We start from the raw sequence: 23,526 nt of genomic DNA on the forward strand, positions 1-23,526 counted from the left end.
GCTCAGTGGTACAGCATTTGCTTTGCATGCAGAAGGGCTCAGGTTTATCCCTGATATTTCCAGATAGAACCATAGATTTAAAGAGCTTGAAGGGATCCTGAGAGTCATCTAGTTCAACCCCCTACAATTGAGGCATAAGACTGGGAAAGAGCTATTTCTCGTCAGTGAAAAAGAGCTATTTCTCGTCAGTGTAAACCAGCTTTCCCCAAACTGGTACCCTCTAGATGTTTTGGACTATAGCTCCCATCATCAAACCATGATGGCTTACTGTTTCAATAGCTTAATGTTGAGCCAGCTGGGCAGGAACTGCAATATCCTCTTCTACTTCTTGGTATGATGGGGAAATGCTTGTTGCTTCTATCACCCAGTGGTGGAAGAGTCCTTAGCCTCCCCCTTCTGAGTGATGAGGTTCTATTCTTTATTTGCTACTCGAGTAAATAGTGAATAGAGCTTCCCATTTTACAGCAAAATGATTAAATAAACTTCCTTTGTATGAAATGAATGCTAGATAAAGCTTCCCACTAGTTTAAGCCAGAGATTTTCAACCTTTTTGGGTCCACGGCTCCCTTGACCAACTACATTCTTTCCATGGCACCCCTGTGGGGCTCAGGAGCCCAGTTATGTCACCCCTTGCCTTCAACAAACAGCTGTACAAACCTTTGGGAGACAGAGACGGGAGAGGGCCTCAGAGGAGGGAGAGAAGGAAAGAGGGACAGAAGAGGGACAGTGTTGCCCATGGCACCCTGACCATCATTCAATGCACCCCAGCATGCTGCGGCACAATTGTTGAAAACCACTGGTTTAAGCCTTAAAATTTAAGGAAATTAGTCAGCAAGAACGAGGAAAACATTGTCACAGGATAGCACATCATTAATAAAACAATATTTGCTGCTGGGAAAACTATTCCGGGGGTTGCCAGCAAAGTGCCCAGGGTTGCATATGTGCCCACAGAAGCCTTCCCTGGTGCATGCGAGGCCACCTCTCCTTCAATTAAAGTAGACTTGAAGGAAGCATTCTGTTGTAACCCGTAGAATAGGCTGCAGGGAGGGGAGAGAGAGAGAGAGAGAGGCCCACAACACTTTGTTCCGTTTGCTAATCAGCTCATGAGCCCAAAAAAGTTGGTAGTCTGTTCTTTAATCTCTTATCATACATTTGTTTAAATGGTGACACCACGTGGTATATTATGCCCATGGGGTTGGAAAATAAGGCCAGAAAGACCCTCATACAAATAACAACAGCAGCATGGCTCAAACTTAATAAGATTAACAAAATCTATTTCCCTGCTGGACTGAATTAGGGTGCCATATGCTTAAATATATCTAATTGCCCAACCTGATGCATATGTGATGGATGTATAGAAAACATATTCTAAGCCTGCTGTCGCTTCTAAAATGCATCAATAGTGTGGTTTTCCAAAAGTGAACATCTCACATTTTAATTTTTTTTAAAATATGAAGTTGGAAACTAAGAGTTAGAAATGGCAAATCTCTCATTCCTCTCCTAAAAAATTGTGCTGACATATTACCTTAAAACACCAGAGTTAACATCCCTGCAGTGTTGGAGTAACCTAATGCTTTTGACGCAGAACTCTGTATGCTTCTTCCTAACACTTATTTGCTGGTGCAGCAAGTTCTAGGATTCCGCTTAAGACAACTTTTCTGTTATAGAGCCTTATGAGTTCTGGACCATGCTGAGTGAAATCTGAGTTCAGGCAAAATCCGCCTGTCTTGAGATTTCCTGCCTTCATTTTAAAAGAATTTGCAGACTATACTAGACATAACCTCAGGCCACCTACTCCATTTGTTCCGAACAAGGAAAGTACAGGCTGAGGAAGATTGAGAAAAGAAAAGGTTTTCAGCCAGGGTAAACAGAAGTCCTGTTCTGTATTTTCCCCCTCCCCAATTCTGCACAATGCCATCTCTTTCAATGAGTCTTTTTGTTGTTACTGTATTGGTATTGAAAACCACTCTCTTAGACTGCAATCCTACATTCAGTTTCTTGGGCTTAAGTGACGTTGAACTCAATGGACTGGCTTTTGAGCAGACATGTGTCGGATTCATTTATACTTCAAGTGAGGTCAAGTTGTGCGGACACACTGTTGTGAATGCTGTATTGGCCGCTACTGAAAACAGTTCCTGAAAAACAATGATTGCAATTTGTTTTAATTTGCGTAAGTACATAATTGTGAAGGTTTTTTAGTTCTGCTTACATACATGTGCATGAAGCCTGTAGCAAAGGAATTGTTAATTTCAAATCAGTATGTCAAATTCAGCTCCTTTATGCCTTCTTAGTGTTATCAGGTCACAGTGGTGCAGCAACAGTGGTAGCCGTAACTGACAAAACTTGCCCTTTTGAGGCAAAGGAAGGGAATATTTGTCTAAATTCTAGTTCAAACGGCCTCATGACCCATTGCCTCCTTGTCTCTCAGCCCTTAGCCTTCCAGCTTTCTCAGTTTGCCCATCTTGTGCAAATAGTGTTGAGCCTGCTACCAGGCCCAATGTGAAATTTGGCCTCTGCCCAGTGCCTCTATTTTTTCAGCTCCATTTGTCTAGTACCCAAACTTTCCCCAGATTCCTTCTTTTAGCCCATTGTGTATTTTGTCTCCTTGAGCTACTCTGCCTCTTCCCAGTACTTCCTAGAAGTCTCTTCGAACATACAGCTTCTAATATTATGTTGTTTCTCTCCTTCCCTTTCTTTCTTGCCTCTGTCTTCCATGCAAATTTAACAGCATTGCTCTCAGACCAATTGCTATGTTCACACCACCATATCCAATCAGTGTCCAAGGCTTTGCTGCTGAAAGCACAATACAACATATGGGTAGGGTGGGGAGTCACACACACATAAAATTTCCTAAGCTCCAAAAACCATTGGGTTAAAAGAATTGAGGCACGTACATAGTGAGCTTGCTTACAACTGATACGCCATGCAACCATTCTGTCACTTAATCCTCTTCCTCTGCATGTTCAAAGTAATACTGAGTATCTAAGTAATAGTGAGTATCTAGCTGCCTGCTGCTTTCTTGTTATGCTTCAATTTGGGTGGGCAAGTTTGGGATGGCACAGAAAGGTTGATAGGTGGAGAATGTGGGGAGGGAGAGGACAAGTAGACTCTCCACATCCTGAATTGAATTTTTGTGGTTTTAACAGAGTACCCCACACTTTAATGATAGAACCACTTGTGTGTGTCTCTGTGATGTACAGAGAGCGAGTTCATAAGGCCACACTTGGTTGTGTATTAGTAGTTCATACTTTTCGGTCTATTTGAAAGTAACATTAATTATTAACCTGGAATAAGTGACTTCAAATTATGCTGTACGCGATCAGGAGGTACAGCTTTCTGATTAGTGCTTTACCATGAGTGCCTTACTACAAGGGCTAGCCAACCTGGTGCCCCCCAGATGTTTTGGACTACAATTCACATCAGCCCCAGCCCTCGTCAGGGATGATGGGAATTGTGGTCCACAATATATGGAGGGCATCACATTGGCTATGTGTTTCTTACTAGTTAACCTCAGTTATAGCACCTGACCAACAGTCTCCATTGGAAAATCTTAGGCTTTAAGAGAAGAGAGACTTGGTCCTATTTTGTTTTGTGTTTCTGGTCAGTGACTTGGGGTTGGCTTTCCTTCTGAATCCATGTTAACAGGGCAAAATATAATGCTTGATGGTATTTGCAGTTTGAATGTTTGTTAATGAGGGTGAGACTTACAGTGGTACCTTGGTTCTCAAACTTAATCCATTCCGGAAGTCCGTTCCAAAACCAAAGCGTTCCAAAACCAAGGTGTGTTTTCCCATAGAAAGTAATGCAAAATGGATTAATCCGTTACAGACTTTTAAAAACAACCCCTAAAAGAGCAATTTAACATGAATTTTACTATCTAACGAGACCATTGATCCATAAAATGAAAGCAGTAAACAATGTACTGCAGTCACAAAATCAATCAATCAATCAATCAATCAGTAGCTGAACTGGGTTCCACACAGTCACAAAAACAAAACAAAAAAGAGTAGCAAAACAAAAACGCATAATAAATAGCAAAAACAGACAGACCTCAGTGTAACACTCAAAATGGAAGTGTGACACTCAAAACGGAGCATGTTCGACTTCCAAAAAAAGTTTGCAAACCAGAACACTTACTTCTGGGTTTGCAGTATTTGGGTTCCAAGTTGTTTGATGTAACAAACATCCTCAAATCATTGTTATCTTGTGTTACAGATAAAATGTTGGGAGCTGATTAAAACCATTGGAATGCTAATAGGGAAGAAACTTTATGGAGCAAGACTAGAATAAGTATCTCCTCCCTCTGCCCCACTTTGACAACATTCAGATTTGGAACAGGCACCTAATACTTGTTCAGTGGTTTCATATTGCCCTCTGTATCTACCTGAGGCAGACAGATCTGGAGATGTGGGAAATTAATCAGAAAATCCCAATAACCTATAAATCATCTGAGTGTGATTAATGGTTCTAGGAAGTGAAAGGTGGTGAGATGGTAGCTTGGGTTGTCTTGCAAGGCTAGCAGTTTTTCCATGAGAGCAATTAGTTTCAGACATTGATCCAATAGATTATGTAAGCCAAAAAATTGATGCTTGCTTGCATTATAAGGTTTTTACCACTGTACTAAATTAGGTTTGCAGGCAGAGTGGTGCTGAAAGGCAGTAGATTACATATGCAACCAATTTTCTCCTGGAGATGCAACAGAGGGGAGAGGCCATGAGAGGGAAGCCAAGATTTATCAGTAGGCCTATCATAGGTTAGAAGTATTAGTGCTGTGGGCCCTTGCCTTCTGATTTCTTACATCAATAACTGGAAAGTGCCTCTGCTGAGTAATGCAGATTTGTAGCCATCTATGTGTATAAAAGATATTGCAAAAGTCTTAACTGGCATAGATTTTTTTTTGGAATCTTTTAGAGGTTTTTTTTTTTGCACTAATTGCATATGGAAGTTTATATGACATCTGTAACTTACATTTAAATTCACAAGTTCTCCTTTTCCTCTTGTGGTCAGCGACCAAGTTGTCAGCTGCCATCATGGGAGAGGCCAACACCTGGAAACATTTTGTAAGTGGTTTGTGAAAAACTCATATTTGTATAGCTTCACCACTGACCATGTATGGCATTTTTGAAGCATTAGTTTTCTTTAAAGGGTTTTTAATTCTGGCTCCTAAGCATGAAAATGAACTTTTGTAAAACCTAAGATCAGAGGGCAAGGGGAGAGATGCAGGCAGGATCCCCCATACTTTTTGGTTGGAATTTAAGGAGAATTGGGAGTGGGGGTTGGAATCTTCTTTGCACAACTCTAGGTGAAACTAATTGAATCAAATATACAGGCAATTCCCCACTTACATGGGGGTTACATTCTGGCACACATAAGTGAAAATCGGGTAAGTGGAGAGCACCCTCTAAACACCCTTTAAATGCAGCTTTCTGCAGCTTTCTCTCCAATCCAGATAAAAAAGACCATGGCAAAAATATCCACAACTGAAGTTGAAGCTCTGGGGCCAGCCGGAGGCTAGAGGACGCAAAGAAAAGTGGCTGCTGCACCACAGCACACATCAACTGTTAGGTGGGGAGGCTGACCAGCCTAAACAAAACACCGCTGCACCTCCACTCTCTTCTCTGCCCTCAGTGAAGTCCTCTTTGGGCTCCAGGAGGGTTTTCATGTGAGCCACAAGGATTCTCCATCTCTCGCCCTCTCATTTCCTGGTACGAATTAAATTATTTAATTATACCCCATAAGCTCCTGAAGGAAGGAAACATTGATTCTAATGGAAGGAAAGTATATTGAGAGCGTGTGCTGCAGATTGCTTACACTTAGGTACTCCTAAGTCCAGTTTGTAGATCTGCTCCTGCACCTTAGACAGGGCTTTGTGATGATGTGCTTAACCTCCTTGTTGTAACAATAACGCCTCCTGTGGGGAGGAATTCTCAAAGGGATTTAGTTCTTTTCTATTTAGCAGAAAGTACATCCTCAAATCGCTCTGAGGGCCACTTAAAGGTTTTTATCAGTTCAAGAGCTGCTTTTACCCTATTGAACATGGGAAAGCATTTTTGTTGCCATTTGAACATAATGGTGCTTTTCTTAAAATAAATAAATAAACCTTTAACTTTCATTTTCTGTCTGTAGCATGCAGGCTCCCTCTCAACATCTCTGTTCATGCTTCCTCCTCCTCCCCCCCCCATTGCTCATCTTCTCTTCTCTCTGCACCTCCATCTTTGTTTCCCCACTTTTGTTTCCCCACCAACAGGTGTCTCCACATGGATGCTTGAAGGTGGGGTGTGCAGCAAGGTGTTTCAGGGCAGAGCTATGTATGGCATACAACCTTCCTTGTGGCCCCTAAGCTACCCTGCTGTCTTCAAGTGCAGGAGAGGATGCTGCCCCATCACCAGTGGTGAAGTAAGGTTCAGTTGCAGGTCTAGGAGGCTTTTGTGCATGAAACTGGGAAGGCATCATCCTGTCCCTTCGCCATAGGCTGGTCAGCATCAGTTTCCCCTTTGTAAAATGGAGGATAGCTATGATTAATCACTCAGGAGCTATTGAGAAGGTGGCTAGAATAAATATTGTTAAACCCTTCACTAATTATGCCTTACTTTCTGTTTATTAATGATAACCAATGGTGGTTATTGACACAGATTAAAATATTTGTGCCAAGGTATCCTATACTCTGCACCAAGAAAAGCTGAAATCTGCAGTCCGTAATTTATAAACAAATTTATACATTGTGGATATATTAGCTTATTTTGCACAATTTATTCTGTTTCTGCCCGTCACAAAAGGGGGAGGACATTGGAGCTTTACACCCTGAACATTGGAAATGGTGCTCAGCCTCTGCTCTTAACTGCTGAGATCCCATAAGACCTTCCCCAGGTGCTTTCAGGTCTATCTTTTTTACAACCACAAAGGGCTAGAAACTTGCAGGAAAACAAGCTCAGATTCTCAGCCTGTTGAGTTTTGGGCCTAATACCATGCATGGGATTTTGTAATACACAAAGCCCATGTATTAATCAGTCTTCCTGCAGCAAAAGGATGGAAATGAAAACTATTTGTGCATAGTTAGAAGAGACTATTTGTGACCATTAGGTCAGTTTGCAACCACACCATTCTAAAAGGCACAGGATGACATTGCAGTTGAAAGAATGTCCAGCTAATCACTGGGTTCTTTTCAGAGACAATGAGCTTTGCTTTTGTATAACTGTTGGTGTTCCTCATCCACCTTTCCCTGGCCAAAAATGCCTCGCTGAACACAAGACCAGTTACTGAACAGAATGCACTTAGTTTGTGCATAGATATTGCTCCGAGAGGTATTTAAATCAGAGCATGTTTCTATGCAGCTGCGAAGTGGCTTGCTGTATATAAAACATATGGATTCAGAATTCTGCTATTGAGCTGCAGTCTATATAATGCTTCATCCCAGTGACAGTTAAATTAAGCCTTGAAGTCCTTGTAGGCTTTCTCTTCTCTGTCTTAACTCTCATCATCAGAATCCCTCCCCGCCCCCAGAGGTTTTGAAATGGATGAAAAGGAGGTGGGACATCACAGGATACAAAGGACTTTGTTTTATAGAGTTTGGGGGATGGACAAAGTAACACATACCTGATGGGACGAGAGTGCAGGGGTGGGGGGACACCCACCTGCACCACATTTCTCAACTTTTTCCTATACAGTATGTCTAATAACCAAGTCTCAACTATTATATGTAAGCAATTGCCAGTTTATTAACAGTCCCTTTGGCATACCTATTAAAGATGCATGCATGGACCTTGTTCTTATGGTGGCACACTGTGCTGCCTTTTTGGAACGGAATTTCATTCAAAATGCAGTCATCTGCAAAGCACTTAGTGTTGAAGAACACTCGATGAGACCAGGAGCCACTTCACATACCACAAAATTCTTCAGAAGTAGTTTCTGTAGGAAATTGTGCAAATCCAACATGTCTGTAATTAGGTATGACGAGCCTGTTGTTGTTGTTGTTGTTTAGTCGTTTAGCCTACATGTGTGCAAATCTCTGCATAGGCAAATAGTGATCTGCACAAATTTCTGCCTGGAAAGTGAATTCCATGCAGAAGCTTTTTAGCATGTGAACTCTTCTTAAGTCTGAAGAAGAAGATAGACACTTCTTCCTCACTAAGTACCTGAGTCTTCATTTGCGTCAGGAGCTTCATTTGCGTCCTGCAGCTTTTTTCTGGGTAGAAAAAAGTGTTTGTGTGTGTGTGTGTGTTTTATCTTAACAGCAACATTTTTGGTTCTAATAGAATTCTGAATAGTTTGTGAAACTATAAGACCAGTGGTAACAGTTGGCCCTGGAAATATTAACCACTCTCAATTTTACCTGTGGTCTGCCATTTGTCCAGATTTTAATTTGCTCTGAACTAATTTTAAGATGTACAGTGGTGCCTCGCAAGACGAAATTAATTCGTTCCGCAAGTCTCTTCGTCTTGCGAGTTTTTCGTCTTGCGATGCACGGTTTTCCATAGGAATGCATTGAAAATCAATTAATGCGTTCCTATGGAAACCGCCTTCCCCCGACCTCTTCTGGCGGGCGGCATTTTAAAATCGCCCGGGACAGCGGAGGACTTCTCCGCTGTCCGGGCGATTTAAAAGCCCCTGGGAAGGCAAGCAGGGGGGACAAAGACTTTTGCGCCCCGCCTGCCTTCAGAAGAGGTCCAGGACAGGCTTCGCGGACCTCTCCGCAAGCAGCGGGAGCGCTCCTTGCGGAGAGTTGCCAGCGCGCCCAGGCTTCGCGGCCCCGCCGCCCGGCTTCGGGACATCGTTCTGATGCCAGGTGGCGGGGGGAGGCTTTCTCGCCCCGCCGCCCGGCATCGGGACGATGCCCCGAAGCCGGGCGGCGGGGGGAGGCGTTCCTGCCCCGCCGCCCGGCATCGGGACGATGCCCCGAAGCCGGGCGGCGGGGGAGGCTTTCCCGCCCCGAAGCCGGGCGGCGGGGGGAGGCTTTCCCGCCCCGAAGCCGGGCGGCGGGGGGAGGCTTTCCCGCCCCGAAGCCGGGCGGCGGGGGGAGGCGTTCCCGCCCCGCCGCCCGGCTTCGGGACATCGTTCCGATGCCGGGCGGCGGGGGGAGACTTTCCCGCCCCGCCGCCCGGCTTCGGGACATCGTTCCGATGCCGGGCGGCGGGGGGAGACTTTCCCGCCCCGCCGCTCGGCTTCGGGACATCGTTCCGATGCCGGGCGGCGGGGGGAGGCGTTCCCGCCTCGCCGCCCGGCATCGGGGCATCCTTCCGAAGCCCGGCGGCGGGAGGAGGTGTCCCCGCCCCGCCGCCAGGCTTCGGAGGAGGTCCGAGGACAGCGGGGAAGACGAGCTGCGCTTCCCCACTGTCCCGGAGATTTCCCTATGGGCTGTCGTCTTGCGAAGCAAGCCCATAGGGAAATTCGTCTTGCGAAGTGCCTCCAAAACGGAAAACCCTTTCGTCTAGCGGGTTTTCCGTCTTGCGAGGCGTTCGTCTTGCGGGGCACCACTGTATTTTAATTAATTGATTGCCTGTTTTTATGTTCTTTGTATACTGTGTTAGTTTTATGATGTTAGCCGCCCTGAGCCCGGCTCCGTCCGGGGAGGGAGGGGTACAAATAAAATGTTTGTTGTTGTTATTGTTAAATGTGAAGGAAAACATTGACATGAGAGGGTATAATATGGGGTGAACTTATAAGGGTACAAGGCGATAGGAACCAGGAAATTTGAAAGAAAAGGCAAGCACCCGTGCAGAGCATGGATTCCCTGTACTGTGCCTCATAAGAACATAAGAAGAGCCATACTGAATCAGATCACAGGCTCATCTGGTCCAGCAGGGTTCAGTCAGAGGCCTATAGGAAGCCCCTAGAAGGATATGACCTCAACAGCACATTGTCACTCGTGATCCATAGAAACTCCTGTCAAACACCACCTTTGGTTTCAGAACCTTTTGCAGATAACCACATTCAAACCCTTCTCTGCCAAGATAATGACAGGAATCTTCTTTGCTTATCCATAATAGCAGATGGTTGCTTTAACAAAGTATATCACCTTGCTTTTGAATTGTCCCCAGTGGCTCAGTGCTTTTGCTTCTTCTAGCCATGTTTTGTCAGAAGACTGTGATGTAAAATTGTTTCAGAGCTTTGACTCCCGCTTGCAGAGATTCGGCACCAGCTGGGAGAAGCATTACTGAAATGCTCCACAACTACAGCTCTTAACAGCATACCCCCTGCTGTGTTTACTCAGAAGTAAGTGTCAATATGCTCATTGATGCTTACTTAGGTATGTGTAGATTTGTCATTTTAGGCAGCAATCCTGCATACACTTAATCCAAGGTACACAATGGGACTTGAGTAAGCATGTACAGCAGGGGTAGCCAATGTGGTGCTTCTAGATGTTGTGGACTGCAACTCCCATCAACCCCAGCCAGTGGTCAGGGATGATGGGGGTTGTGACCCACAACATCTGGAGGGCACTACATTGGTTATCCCCAATGTACAGGATTGCTCTGTCGGCCTCCTTTTTCTTGTAAGGTAATATTTGGTTCATTGGCAGTCTGATAACTCCTTTAAAAATGGATATTTAAGACTGGTTATCCCAGAGGAAAAGAAATGTGTACTCTATATTACTTCTGTTTAGGTGTACTTTCTTTATCTGATTGGTATATGTGGAGTCTCTGAATGCGGTATTTAACTCTGCACCCCCTCCCATATGCTTTCCCATTACAGTTCTATCTACCTCTTGCGATGCCAACACTATAACCCAATCCTTCCTTCTTGCCTGACATTTCACTATAATCTATATCACAGATTTTAAAAAGTACCAAGGCAATGTCAACATGGTAAATGAGTGGAGTCAGACAAAAACATGATTCTTCACCCAGGCCTTTGCTGTTTAAACAATCTATGGTCTTTAAAATGTGTCGTGGGTTTTTTGTTTTGTTTTGTTTTACTGTAAACCACCCTGTGATCTTTGGACGAAGGGTGGTTTCCAACATATATAAAAACGATAAAACATTAAACATTAAAAAACTTCCCTATACAGGGCTGCCTTGAGATGGCTCTGGGGTCAGATAACTCCATATGCTCCAACATTTCTCTTGGGAAACGGGATATTCTGAGATCAAATCAGAAACTGGGATAGGTTTTGTAAATCCGGGACTGTCCATGGAAAATAGGGACAGTTGGAGGGTCTGCACTGATCGTGGAATGCTCTCACTAGGGCTGCATTATTGCTGCCTATCTTACTCATATTCAGGCACCGGGCCAAATGTGTTCTATATTCTCAGATAATTTATATGATTGTGGTTTCTGTTCTATGGACTTCATGTTACTTCTGAGTATTTGTTTTATTGTTTATTATTTCACTTTTGTTTGTGTATGCTCTGAGAATTGGCTTAAAAGCATGATTGTAAATTTAGAAAACCTGGAACATGTAAGAGAACACACCTTACCATTGCATCTTCCCCCACCCACATCCAATGCTTCTTATTTCACTGCACTCCATGGAAATGCAACCAACTGCCCATGGAGAACAGAGTGATCTTTTCCTCCATGGACAGTTTTGCAGCATGACTCAGCCATTCTCACTTTTGCCTGCTGATGGGCTCCAGTCATCTGTGCATTGAAGGGCACTGTCATGGGGAGACTCAGATATTACCCTTGGTGTTGAGAGTGAGTTGCAACTTGAATAGTTTTTCATATTTAGCATTCTGATTTGGAGCCCTTATTCCTGACTCTTTTAAATACATATTTTTTTGTTGTACTGCTTGGGATTGCCATCCTATTGAATATGGCACAATACCTAGATTTTAGTTCTGTAGGCAGGACCTCATTCATATATTAATTCATTCATTTCTATATCACCCTTCCTCATAGCCTCACTGCAGTTATGCATATACAATTTTATTAAAACTATAAAACACAATATAACAAATTAAGATTGGTGCTGAACTCCATACCAAGGCAACAGCAGGAACCAGTCCACTATTACAGATAGTCAGCACATAATATAGAAGGGAAAATTGTACTCTCTGATTTCTGTGTGGCATTTGTTGAACCCCAGCTTCTCAATATTTAGCTGCCTGTGTTCAGGCCATAGTAAGCAATAGCATGCAGAGAATCACTATGTAATAGGTTTCAATTCAATCTCTGGTTTCTCTTCAGATAAATCTTTCGCAATAGGTTTCTTGGCTCATGATTTCACCTCAGCAAATACTTCCAACAACATGTCTTGGAAAGAGACAGAGTTTCTCACCTGGTACTGATAAAAGATTGCTCCTTTTCTTGCTCTCCTAAGCGGTTAACTTAATGAATGCAAAGTCATTCTCCATTCTGGCAATGCCCGTAGCTCTTTTCAGCATCTTCTCCCACAGTTTTTCTCTGTAGGTGGTGGTGGTGGTGGTTGTTCATTTTCCTTCCACTATCCCATTTGGTATGTTTAATTAAAAAAAATCACTTAGAAATTTGTAGGTCATTGCTAAAGTAACTGCTGTTGGTTGAAGGCCATGTAATGGTACTACATGGCTGCATTTTGCTGACAAATTATTCTCTTTGCCTTTGAAAAGAAGGGGAAGCAACTGAGAGTTTTAATAAAATTTTATACTGAAGCTCCATCCATTATGAAAGATCCACATGTAACCAGGTGAATACAACTCCCCCCCCCCGCCATGTTCCTTATGTTTCTGTGCATTATGCAAATACCATTCTGTTATTTGCTCTGCTACTAATAATGGTGCTTATTAGTTAGCCCCGAGGGCATATGATGTAGCCACATTACAAATGCTAAACAGGTTGGGGTCTTGTCGGTGCCTGAATGGGAGACTGCTTAGGAACCAGATGTACACTGTCATGAGTTCTGTGATGGATGGAAGGTGGGATATCAATATACTAAAATAAATATACTAAATCAATATAATAATATTTCCAGATTGCACCTCCCAGCAGTTTCATATAGGTGTTAAGCAGCACTGGGGACAAAATAGAACCCTGTGGGAACACACAGCACAAATGTCATGGTGTAAAGCAGGACACTATTCACTATTATTCTCTAGTAGCAGTGGAATCACTGTTATACAGTACCCCCAATCCCCAACATCAAACCACTCTAGGAGAATTCATTAGTATTGAAAGAGGTGTTGAGGATGTGCAAGTGCAGTGGTGGGCCTTGGGGTCTCAAATTTCGGTGGCATCCTATGCAAAACCAAAATTCTGTCCGCCTGCTTCTTGTACTCCATTCTAAAGCATAGTTGTGGCATCTCCTGTGTGCCCCCGAGGCTCATCGGTCAGTGTGACTGAACCGGTCACATTTCCCTAACCTACCTCTGGCAATTGTCATGAGAATGGGTGGTCAGCCTCTCTCCTGCAGATGTCCTTTCTGCATCCTGGAGTTGCAATAACTGACAATGATCCCAAGGACACTGACCAGTTGGTAGTCTAAATATCTCCCTCTGACCTACAGTATGTCAGCTATGGTATTGTGTGCACGGGGTCCAACATTATTGACAGATTATGAATTTAGAATCACAGAGAGGAAAGAGTTGAACCCCATCTCCCACAAAACCACAGTCTTGACCAGAGTCAGGGAGACCTGCAGCTGCTTTTAAGCTTACATAAAACAGCAATAGGAAATCTGGTCACAGATCTCTCAATGTCACATCTGGTTGCACCCTGAGTGCCAAAAAGTAGAGCCAGTTTTGTTTGCTGTATGTTATGTTTTTCACTAAGCACTATTTAGCCTCATTTGCGTTAGATCTCTCCAAGGCCTGCGGACCTCATCCTGTGTATCTCATCTATAGCATGTTTTTTATGTGCTACTCTGAAGCCAACTGTGTGCCATGAGAGATGCAGCATTAGAATGTATTGATGTGGTCTGCTGTAGAAAGCTAGAGATCTCGGCTTTGAAACTTTCAGAGAGGAAATGGGTGTCTTTGTTCTAATGCCGGAGGGGCTTTAGAAGTATGAAAATCCACAAGGCCACTCCCTTCATTACCCTGTGAATTATTGGACTCAGATTGTTAGTGTCTTTGTCATGTGAAGTATATGATTATTTTTTACAGTTAACGTTTAACAGAGCTGAAGACCTTAAAGGAAATGGCAAGAGAGCTTCCAGACTTGCAGAGCTTAGTTCCAATAAAATTTATGAAGTGACTTTGCACCAAGGAGATTCTTTCCGCCTCTCCCGATAGGCTGGAAGTACAAAAGCTTTTAATAAATCAGAGGCAGATTGGTCCAGCGTCCAAAATTGGTCCCAGATTCACTTAAAATGGTGCACTCTCCAAGTCATTTTGGTGTCACTTGTATTCGCTAGCTGTACAAGCATGCCTCAAGAGACCTGTGTGTGTGTGTGTGTGTGTGTGTGTGAGAGAGAGAGAGAGAGAGAGAGAGATTCTGAACTAATTAACCACAGCCACCCGCTGCCACACAATATTCAGCCACATGTTTACCAATCTGGGGATTATTATAGCTGTAGTTCATATTTGCATGAAGAGAAAGGACCTGCTTTATGTTAGGTGTGCATGGGTGCACTCACGGTACCAAGAGTGGCACTGACACCAGGTTGTCTCACATCAAATGGTGCCTGGACCAGCTGAAATCCACTGATTGATTCCATGATGTGCAGCTAACCAACATTAGGATTGCCATATTTCAGGACTCCGATTTCCCCCAGATGTCAATTCCACCTTTGAGATCCCAGTAATGTCCGGGAAAATCCAGCTGTATGGCAGCCTTAACCAAAATACTGTGGTGGTGGTGGGGGTTGCAGTCTCATACAATCATCACTGAGGATAAGTGAGCTGCTCCCTAGTGTTGTGACTGTGTCAAGAGAAGTGTCAGTACTGTACTATATTACCTCATATTGCATCAGATATATCCTGTCTGGGATGGTTCATCTTATAGCAGTAGTGGCAAACTCGCAATTGTTGATACAGACTAAAAGGGATGTGTATTTCTTAACCTTTTGTCATCTTGCTGCATCGGAGCTGTTGTGATGGATCAAGTGGTGTGTGAGGAGCCATGCAGTGGTTGGTTAGACTCTGGAAGCAGCAGAACCTTATTGTGAAAATCAGTCGGTTTTTTAAACAGGACTAACAATGCTTTCACTCACCTGCCCCACTCAGTGTTGTGCACTTTGTTGTTCTCATGGATTCTAGTGCAAGCTATCTTGTTATTCTGTTTATAAAGGTGGCCTGCATTGCAGGAATTTAGGTTGCTTGGCTTCCACGTAACAAGTGCTGTTTTGTTTGCTGGAGCATTCCAACTTGGTACGCAGAACAAAGCCAGAACATCTAATGGAGAGGTATTAAGAGGTTACATCCTCCTCAAAGGGTGATCTCTCTAGTGGCATAAAGACAGTAATTTCTTTGCTCTTGAATGCTCAGGTTGCAAAGCCAGCTACCCCGTTCCCCCTAAATTATGTGCCGTAATTCTGGGATTTGGCTGAATGCCTTGGTCTGGCTCTCCTTCTGAAATGCCTCTCCTTGCTGAAGCCATGGGGATAGTTGAAAAGTGCCTCTGGAATGCAAGCCAGCATTCCTGCAGGGCAGCCTCTGCTGAGGCAATCCAGAGGGTTCATTGTATGAGGCACGTGGCAGGCACTTGTGGGTGAAGGGGGGGGGATGTTGCTGGGTAGTTCAAATGGGAACATAGATCCTCATGAGTTTGAACTTGACATCTGTATTAGGCAAAGGCGCAAAGCTCTTGACTGACCAGTTCAACCTCTCAGATAAAGAGTTCAAAAATATGAGTAGCTTAGAGAATGTAAGACAAAACCTGCCAAATGTCCAACATCCTGTTCCTGCCTTTAAACCATGACTCCAAATGAGCAATTTAATTAGCTGGAATTCTGCCTTCCCCTTTTCTGCTTGCCAGCCCACAATACAGAGAAGCTTCTACAATATTTGCATTGCACATCTAGCAGCCAAGTGCGGGTAAAAATACTGTGCAACAGCACAGGATTCAATTATTTTATCTGTGTTTCATTGACAGTTTTATTATGTACATTGCTTAGACAACTTTCTGATTAAGCAGGCTACAAATGTTCCCTTAAAGAAAGAATGTAATGCAAGTTGAACAGCAACTTGAAAACCATTCAGTAAAATGCTCACCAAACGGAACAAATTTCCATTATATCAGAACTGTATAGTGTGACTTTAGCATGGTAGCTCTGTTACTTACAGCAAATACGTTGGACAAGTGGAGTCGTGTCTATAACAACAGGCCTTCACTCTTACGGAGAAAAGGCACAGCTAAATACTGGAGACTCTCAATTTAAGCTTTTGAGGTTTTTCCAAGAGCAAACAAAGAATAATATGTGTGCATTAGAACGGATCACAAATTGGACCTTATTTATGAGTGATATGTTGCTGTAAATACACTCTAAAATCCTCAAGTCTAATTCTGCAAGGGGGCCATTGAATAACAAAGTACAGTGGTACCTCGGGTTAAATACTTAATTCGTTCCGGAGGTCCATTCTTAACCTGAAAATGTTCTTAACCTGAAGCACCACTTTAGCTAATGGGACCTCCTGCTGCTGCCGCGCCGCCGGAGCACAATTTCTGTTCTTATTCTGAAGCAAAGTTCTTAACCCGAGGTACTATTTCTGGGTTAGCGGAGTCGGTAACCTGAAGCGTATGTAACCTGAAGCGTATGTAACCCGAGGTACCACTGTATTAGTTTTTCCCTCTCCAAAACCAGGGTCCTGAACACTATGGGTGATATCCAATGTTAGTCATACATGGAACAGACCCTTTGCAATCATTAGATTAAGCCCAATAATTTCAATGGGTCTACTCCAAGTATGACTAATGCTGGATATCATCATATACAGTGGTACCTCAGGTTACATACGCTTCAGGTTACATACGCTTCAGTTTACAGACTCCACTAACCCAGAAATAGTGCTTCAGGTTGAGAACAGAAATCGTGCTCCAGTGGCGCGGCAGCAGCAGGAGGCCCTATTAGCTAAAGTGGTGCTTCAGGTTAAGAACAGTTTCAGGTTAAGTACGGACCTCCGGAACAAATTAAGTACTTAACCCGAGGTACCACTGCATATATATTAGGTAGCCAGTATTTTTAATGGGTTTATGGAAATGTGAAATCAGTTAATGGGCTTTGCTTTTTGGGTAATATGCTTTTTGAACTGTGCCATCATAGAAAATGACTGAATAGCTTTTAAGAGTGGGCACTGTGGAATATCCATTATTGGAATCTTTTGCTAGGACTACAATAATATAGTGATGAAAAATAACTGACCATTCATTCATTCATACATTGTTATAATGCTTTGCGCATAAGGCAGGGTACAGAAGTTTACAAAACAGAATTAAAAACCGTGTACAATTGAAATGTAGCTATTAATGGGCAGAGCAAACCAACCCCGCTTTGTGCCACATTGGGGACTTTGGATTGGTTAGAGGTCCCTTCTACCCAGTCCTGCTGGCCTCCATCAGCTTCCTGTTGGTCCATCTCTTTAGCTTTGTGCCCTGGGTTGTCAGCATCTACTAGAGATCTGGCTTCTTATGTATAGCACATAGAGCATATGCTAGGTCCACTCATGCAGTCTTTCTCTCTTTCTCTCTCTTATACCTCCTCCCTGTGGTTCCAGCACACCCTTTAAAAAGCATTTGACAAGGTGAAGTTGCAGTCCCTTCCTATCATGTTTGTCATGGATTTTTGGATCACACCTTACTTGGAATTCTAAATCTTGTTGAATTTGCCTGCAATATGTCAGTCTCTCTCAGGGTTAGAAATTTGTTCAGAGCATTAGACTTTATTTAGAAAGTAGGCTTCAGCTTTTCTCCTTGAGCTGTTGGAAATTGTATTTCTGGAACTGTAAACCAGACTTGTTTTGTCCAGCTCTTGACGCTTCTGCAGGCATGTGCAAACTCAACCATGAAATGGCAAGGAAAATGGCTCTGTGTTTAAGCCTGAAACAAATCCATTACTTCAGGGCTAGAGTTGCTTCAGAAACAAAGCAGTTATTAATCCAAACAGATGGCTTTTCCAACACAATTTAAACCCTTTGCTCAACAGTGCAAAGTAAATATCGAGTTGTCGCTGTAATTCCACGGGGCAGGAAAGATGTTCATAGACATTGCACGGATTTATGCCTCTGGAAAAACTACTGGAAAATGTGATGTGCATGGTCAGCATAGCTAGAATGAGAAAGGGAGTAAATGTAATTTTAGAACTTCGCATTTACTTTGGTTTGAATATGTGTATGCACTGCAGATACCTAGAAAGCAATGGCATAGGCTACTTCTGGTAAAATGTTTTGACCTTTCTTTTCCAGAATCATTTTTTAAAAAATGCTTAGTTATTTTTAACAGTTGACAAGAAAGAAAACAATAATAACATCTATATAGGCAGAGCATATTCTCAAAGATGTCACAATTACAATAGATACAAAAAGCAGAACATGAACTTACAGTATCCCAAATCTATTTAATTGAATCTATTTAATTGAGATTGTAGAGGGATTTTTTTTTAAAAAACCCCTAAATTCCTTTAAATATCTTCATTCCCACCACAAATAAAACAACCTTTCCAGCATTCATCAGAGATCATAGGGTTTATTTTATGGAGTTTTCTATGGAGTTTTAATAGTGCTAAATACCTCCTATGCAGAAATGTGAATGTTGCTTCTTGAAATCTTACTAACATTGTCCTTTTTGGTGCCTTGTTGCACATCACATTCATGTTTTTTTCCAGCGCCTTGCTGAAATTTACTTTCTGGATTCCTTTCCCCAACTCCATAGTGACTGAATTCTACCATGGCATTGGCCTACCTGGATGTAGATAACCTGACCTCAGTGACCCATGCTCTGGTAACCTCCTATTTGCTTTACTGCATCTTATTCTGTGTAGCTTTGAAGAGGGTGCAGAATCTTCACTCCATGCAGAATATAATGGTGAAAGCTTTAACTAGCACTGGGCATTGTCAACACAGCATGACAGTCCTTTCTTTCTTGCACTGGTGTTCAATTCATTTCCAGGCCCAATTTGAAGTGTAGGTTTTGACCTATAAGGCCATATAAGGTTAGAGACCTCGGTACTGGAAGCAAGCTCTCTTTCTATATATTCCTGTTTATGCCCTTAGATAAGCAGCAGAGGCCCTTCTTAGAGTGCCCTATGAATCTGAAATATGGAAAGCAGCTACAAGACACAGGAGCTGTTCTGCAGTGGCCCCCTGGCACCAGAATGCTCTCCTTAGAGAGTCTTGCCTAGCACCTAGTAACATTTTTTCAGCAGCAACAAACTTTTCAAAAATTCCCCAATACCTTTTAACATCTAATGTTGTTTAATACTCTTTTAAAATGTATTATCTTTCAAAATTTATATATGTTAAAGAGTGATATTAATATTCTTAGTTTCCACTTTTGATAGTGGTTGGTTTATCTTTTAGTCCTTAGGAGGTTGTTTTAGCTCTTCGTAGTTGATTATGTGACAGAAAATGGGATTTTTATGTTTACTTCATAGGCATGTTTGGTTTTCATCTGGTTTTCAGTGTTGGGTTGTTGGGGGGGTTTTGGGCGGTGAGGTAACGTTGGTAATTTTTACTGTGCCAGCTCCCGGATGGTGTAGCAGAAGGGCTCATGTCAGCCCTGTTCTGGGAAACAGTCTGACCTGAGATTCTGTAGAGCCATAGCTGGCCAACTCCACCCCACCCCCATAATGCCCCAGGACCCTCTGTATGCTTTAGGCAGGTGCAGAGCTCGGTGGAGGAACTCCTCTACCAAATTTTGACTTCCTCAGGCAGCACTGCTCGGTGGATTAGATTGTGATCTAATGCATAGAAACACATGCATATATACATATGTATGTTTGTTTTATGTAACACTGGATATCTGAAAAGCAAGTTCAGTTTCTGGTGGTATTTTATTATCACTTCAGACCCCCAAAAAAGAAAATCTCCCTCCTAGCTTTATAGCCCTCCTTTCCCTTCTGATCGTTGCTTCCCACCCCCCACCCCCTGAGGATTTGTATTATGGATTTCATGCAGGACAAGTACCACTTTTCTTCATTCTACATCTGCATCTTTTCTCCTTATAGCAATAGTCACCCTGATGATGGTATCATTATAGATGTTTGCACTGCACCAAAAACAAATGAAGGTGGCTGCAGCATAGTTGTGTATGGAATAGTAATGTTTCCTAGCACAGTTTTAATCAGGAGTTTGAATTTTAGTGAGGCAGCCTGCATAATACCTCCGCCTTAAGACTGGTGACAGATAGACTTCAATAGTTTGGATGCGTTGAGTCATCTTCCATTTATAATATGAAATTGTGCATTCTGCCGCATAAAACTTTACAAATCAAGGTGGTTTTTTAATCTATTTTTATTAAAGATTTTCTTGGTTTACAAAAGTATGTCCAAAGTATGTCTTTTTTTACAAAAGTATGTCCAAAGTATGTCCAAAAGTATGTCTTTTTTTTCAAGTAACATTTTTTACAGATCAGTTTCATTTGTTGAGACATTAGGAAGAAAAGGGGGGAAGATGTGGAGAGGGGAAAGGTGAGTGAGGGTGGGGTGGGGTGACGATGTTTCTATTTTACTTAATATATGTGGAGTTTTGTGTCAGCGTCGCTTGTGCAGGTTCTTTGCTGTGTTCCTTTGGTGGTGAGAGAGGTTGGGGTTGGCGTAGGGTGTGGTTGTTTGTTTGTGATTGGCTGTGGTGATCTTTTTTTTCATGTGTGAGTGGGTGTTTTGGATCAGGTTGGCCATATTGATTTGTATGCTGTTGGTGGATTTTTGTCATTGTCTTGTTGGGCTGTGTATGTGATAAAGGGGAGCCATACCAGGGTGAAGGTGTCTTCTTCTATTTGTCCCCGTGTCAGTTTCAGTTTATTGGTTAATTTTTCTAGTAAGGCTGTTTCCCATACTATTTGGTACCATTGGTCCATGCTTACTCCTGACAGGTCTCTCCAGTGTCTGGTTATGATGTTTCTGGCTGCTGATAGTAGGTGGGTTATGAGTTTTTTGTGGTGTAAATGGGCATTATTGTCTTGGAAGGTGTTTAGTTGGGCCAATTCTGGGGTGATTTCTAATACTTGCTGACCAGAAAGGATCCTCCTACTGAGAGTGTATCATACAACATCATCTTTCCTTTTTTACTTTTGGATAAGGATTGAACAGTATAACATTGCTAATTCATTGTGTGTTAAAGTAGAATTAATGACTATCTCCTGTCTTGAAAGTTGACCAGTTTCTTTAAGAAAAGAACTAGCCATAGTGTGTCAGATCATGCTGCAGTCTGAATTACTTCAGTCTGGAGCAATTTTTCCCCATGACTCATACAACAGAATGGCCACTCTACACAGAACTGTGTATTGAATTGGGAAGAAAGGCACACTTCTACCATTCTGACTGTAAGCACAAAAGAGTGATTTAAATGTGTTAAGAGGCAACTTGGGTTCTTTCTAATCCTGAACATGCATCCTTTCAGCTGTCTCAGATTGCTGTTTTGTATTGTATGAATACATTTTGAGCAGAGAGAAATGTGAATTTAAATCAAGAGCAGACATGATTTCCCCATGACAATGGATGTTTGTGTACCTAAAGAGAAGATGCTGGAGGTCTGGTTAAACCTCATCAGGACACAATGCCATGAGGATTCAGCCCAGGAGCATACGTGGCACTACTGAATGTTGTCACTTGAGCCACACAAAAAGCACTACAGTGGTACCTTGGGTTAAGTACAGTACTTAATTCGTTCTGGAGGTCCGTTCTTAACCTGAAACTGTTCTTAACCTGAAACACCACTTTAGCTAATGGGGCCTCCTGCTCCTGCTGCGCCTCCGGAGCACGATTTCTGTTCTCATCCTGAAGCAAAGTTCTTAACCCGAGGTACTATTTCTGGGTTAGCGGAGTCTGTAACCTGAAGCATCTGTAACCTGAAGCGTCTGTAACCTGAAACGTATGTAACCTGAGGTGCCACTGTAATCACGACGACTCTGTCCATACATGAGATCATGAGATCGGAGAGGATGAAGGATTCCCTGGGGTGGGTGGGTGGGGGGGTGTGTGTGGGTGTGTTTGTTTTAAGGCAAGCTTGTATCTTGACAACTCTCCTTTCAGAAATTACATTTCCTCCTTGTGCCAAGCCTTTAAAATCCTTTGCCTAGGGAGGCTCACCTTGTTTCTTGATGGCCTTCTGCTGCAGTGTAAAGACCTTTCTTTTGATTTTTCAGGAAGCTAGTTAAATGTCACATCCACAGCATACATTTAAAGTACATGGCTACTCACTGCAAACTGTAGCTTACCCATCCCATTGCTACAATTCCCAGCAAACTTAACAAGCTACAGTGCCCAAAATTCTTTGAACAGAGCCAAATGTGTTAAATTATTTTTTTAATGGATAGCATGGGTGTGACCTGAGTTTGCTCAGAGGCTGTGCTTGCTAGCCTGCTGATAAAGTCAGTTAGATGGGCAGATATGAGGCACAGGGTCTTTTTAGCATTGGCACCTAATGTGTGGCATTCCCTTCCAAGGGGCATGGCTCCCATAGGTTTTGTCTTACAGAGGGGCTCTGAATGGCCTTTAAAAGGGGTGATTGTGATTAAGAATGCTTCTGGCTTTTTGGATTATAAATGCTGTATTGTGTTTTAAACTGCCTGTTAGTTTTAGCCATAGCTTAGCTGGTTTCCTTGGAATTTTTTGTAAACTGTTGTTTTCAAATTGTGGTGAATTATTGCATTTGTGGTTTTATGGTTTTAGATTTTCTTCAGGCTGGCTTCAGATGAGTTTTTGTCTTTAAAGGCAACCTAAAAATGTTTTGAATCAATAATTTAAAAAATGTAGCTGCTCTGTAGGAAGCCTTCATGTTTGAATTATTTTGTAGAATTGTTGTATTTACGTTGCCTGTTAACAAAATTTGTCTGTTCTCTTTTTTGTATTGCTGTTTGCCATTATTGTTCTTTTTAAAGCTGCCTTGGGATTTGATACTGGAAAGATAAGATATAAACATTTTAAACAAACAAACAAGCCACTGCTGGTTTTGGTCCTGCGATCAAGTTCTCCACAAAATAACTAGCACTGGCTGCCAGAGAAGCTGAAAGGTGGAACTCTTATTTAAAAAGAGGCCTGTTCCACAAAATGAAGCAAATGTTGTTGTTGTTGTTGTTTAGTCGTTTAGTCGTGTCTGACTCTTCGTGACCCCATGGACCAGAAGCAAATGTTACTGTGTCCTTAAGAACTAGTTGGAAGTGAAAGGTAGTAAGAGACATGTGTACTTACCTAGTGGCAACTGTGTCAAATAGTTGCCTACATCACATGTTAAGTTTAGAAGCAGCCAATGGGATGCAGCGGTCATCTTGCTTCAGGCTGAGGGAGCCGGCGTTTGTCCATAGACAGCTTTCTGGGTCATGTGGCCAGCATGACTAAATTGCTTCTGGTGCAGTGGGACATCATGATGGAAGCTGGAGTGCACAGAAATGCTGCTTACCTTCCCACCACAGTGGTACCTATTTATTTACTTGTACTGGTATGCTTTCAAACTGCTAGGTTGACAGAAGCTGAGACAGAGGAACCAGAGCTCACCGTGTCGTGCAGATTCGAAACACCGA

The 23,526-nt window shown here is 42.6% G+C and overlaps 1 protein-coding gene across 2 annotated transcripts in view; it reads left to right on the forward strand.

Annotated features, from left to right (window-relative positions):
• Positions 1–23,526, forward strand: part of ZSWIM5 (zinc finger SWIM-type containing 5) — a 124,521-nt gene that overhangs the window by 45,979 nt on the left and 55,016 nt on the right. The gene's annotated exons all lie outside the window — the stretch shown is intronic.

This window comes from Podarcis erhardii, assembly GCF_964252035.2.
Source record: "Podarcis erhardii genome assembly, chromosome: 6".
NCBI lineage: Eukaryota > Metazoa > Chordata > Lepidosauria > Squamata > Lacertidae > Podarcis > Podarcis erhardii.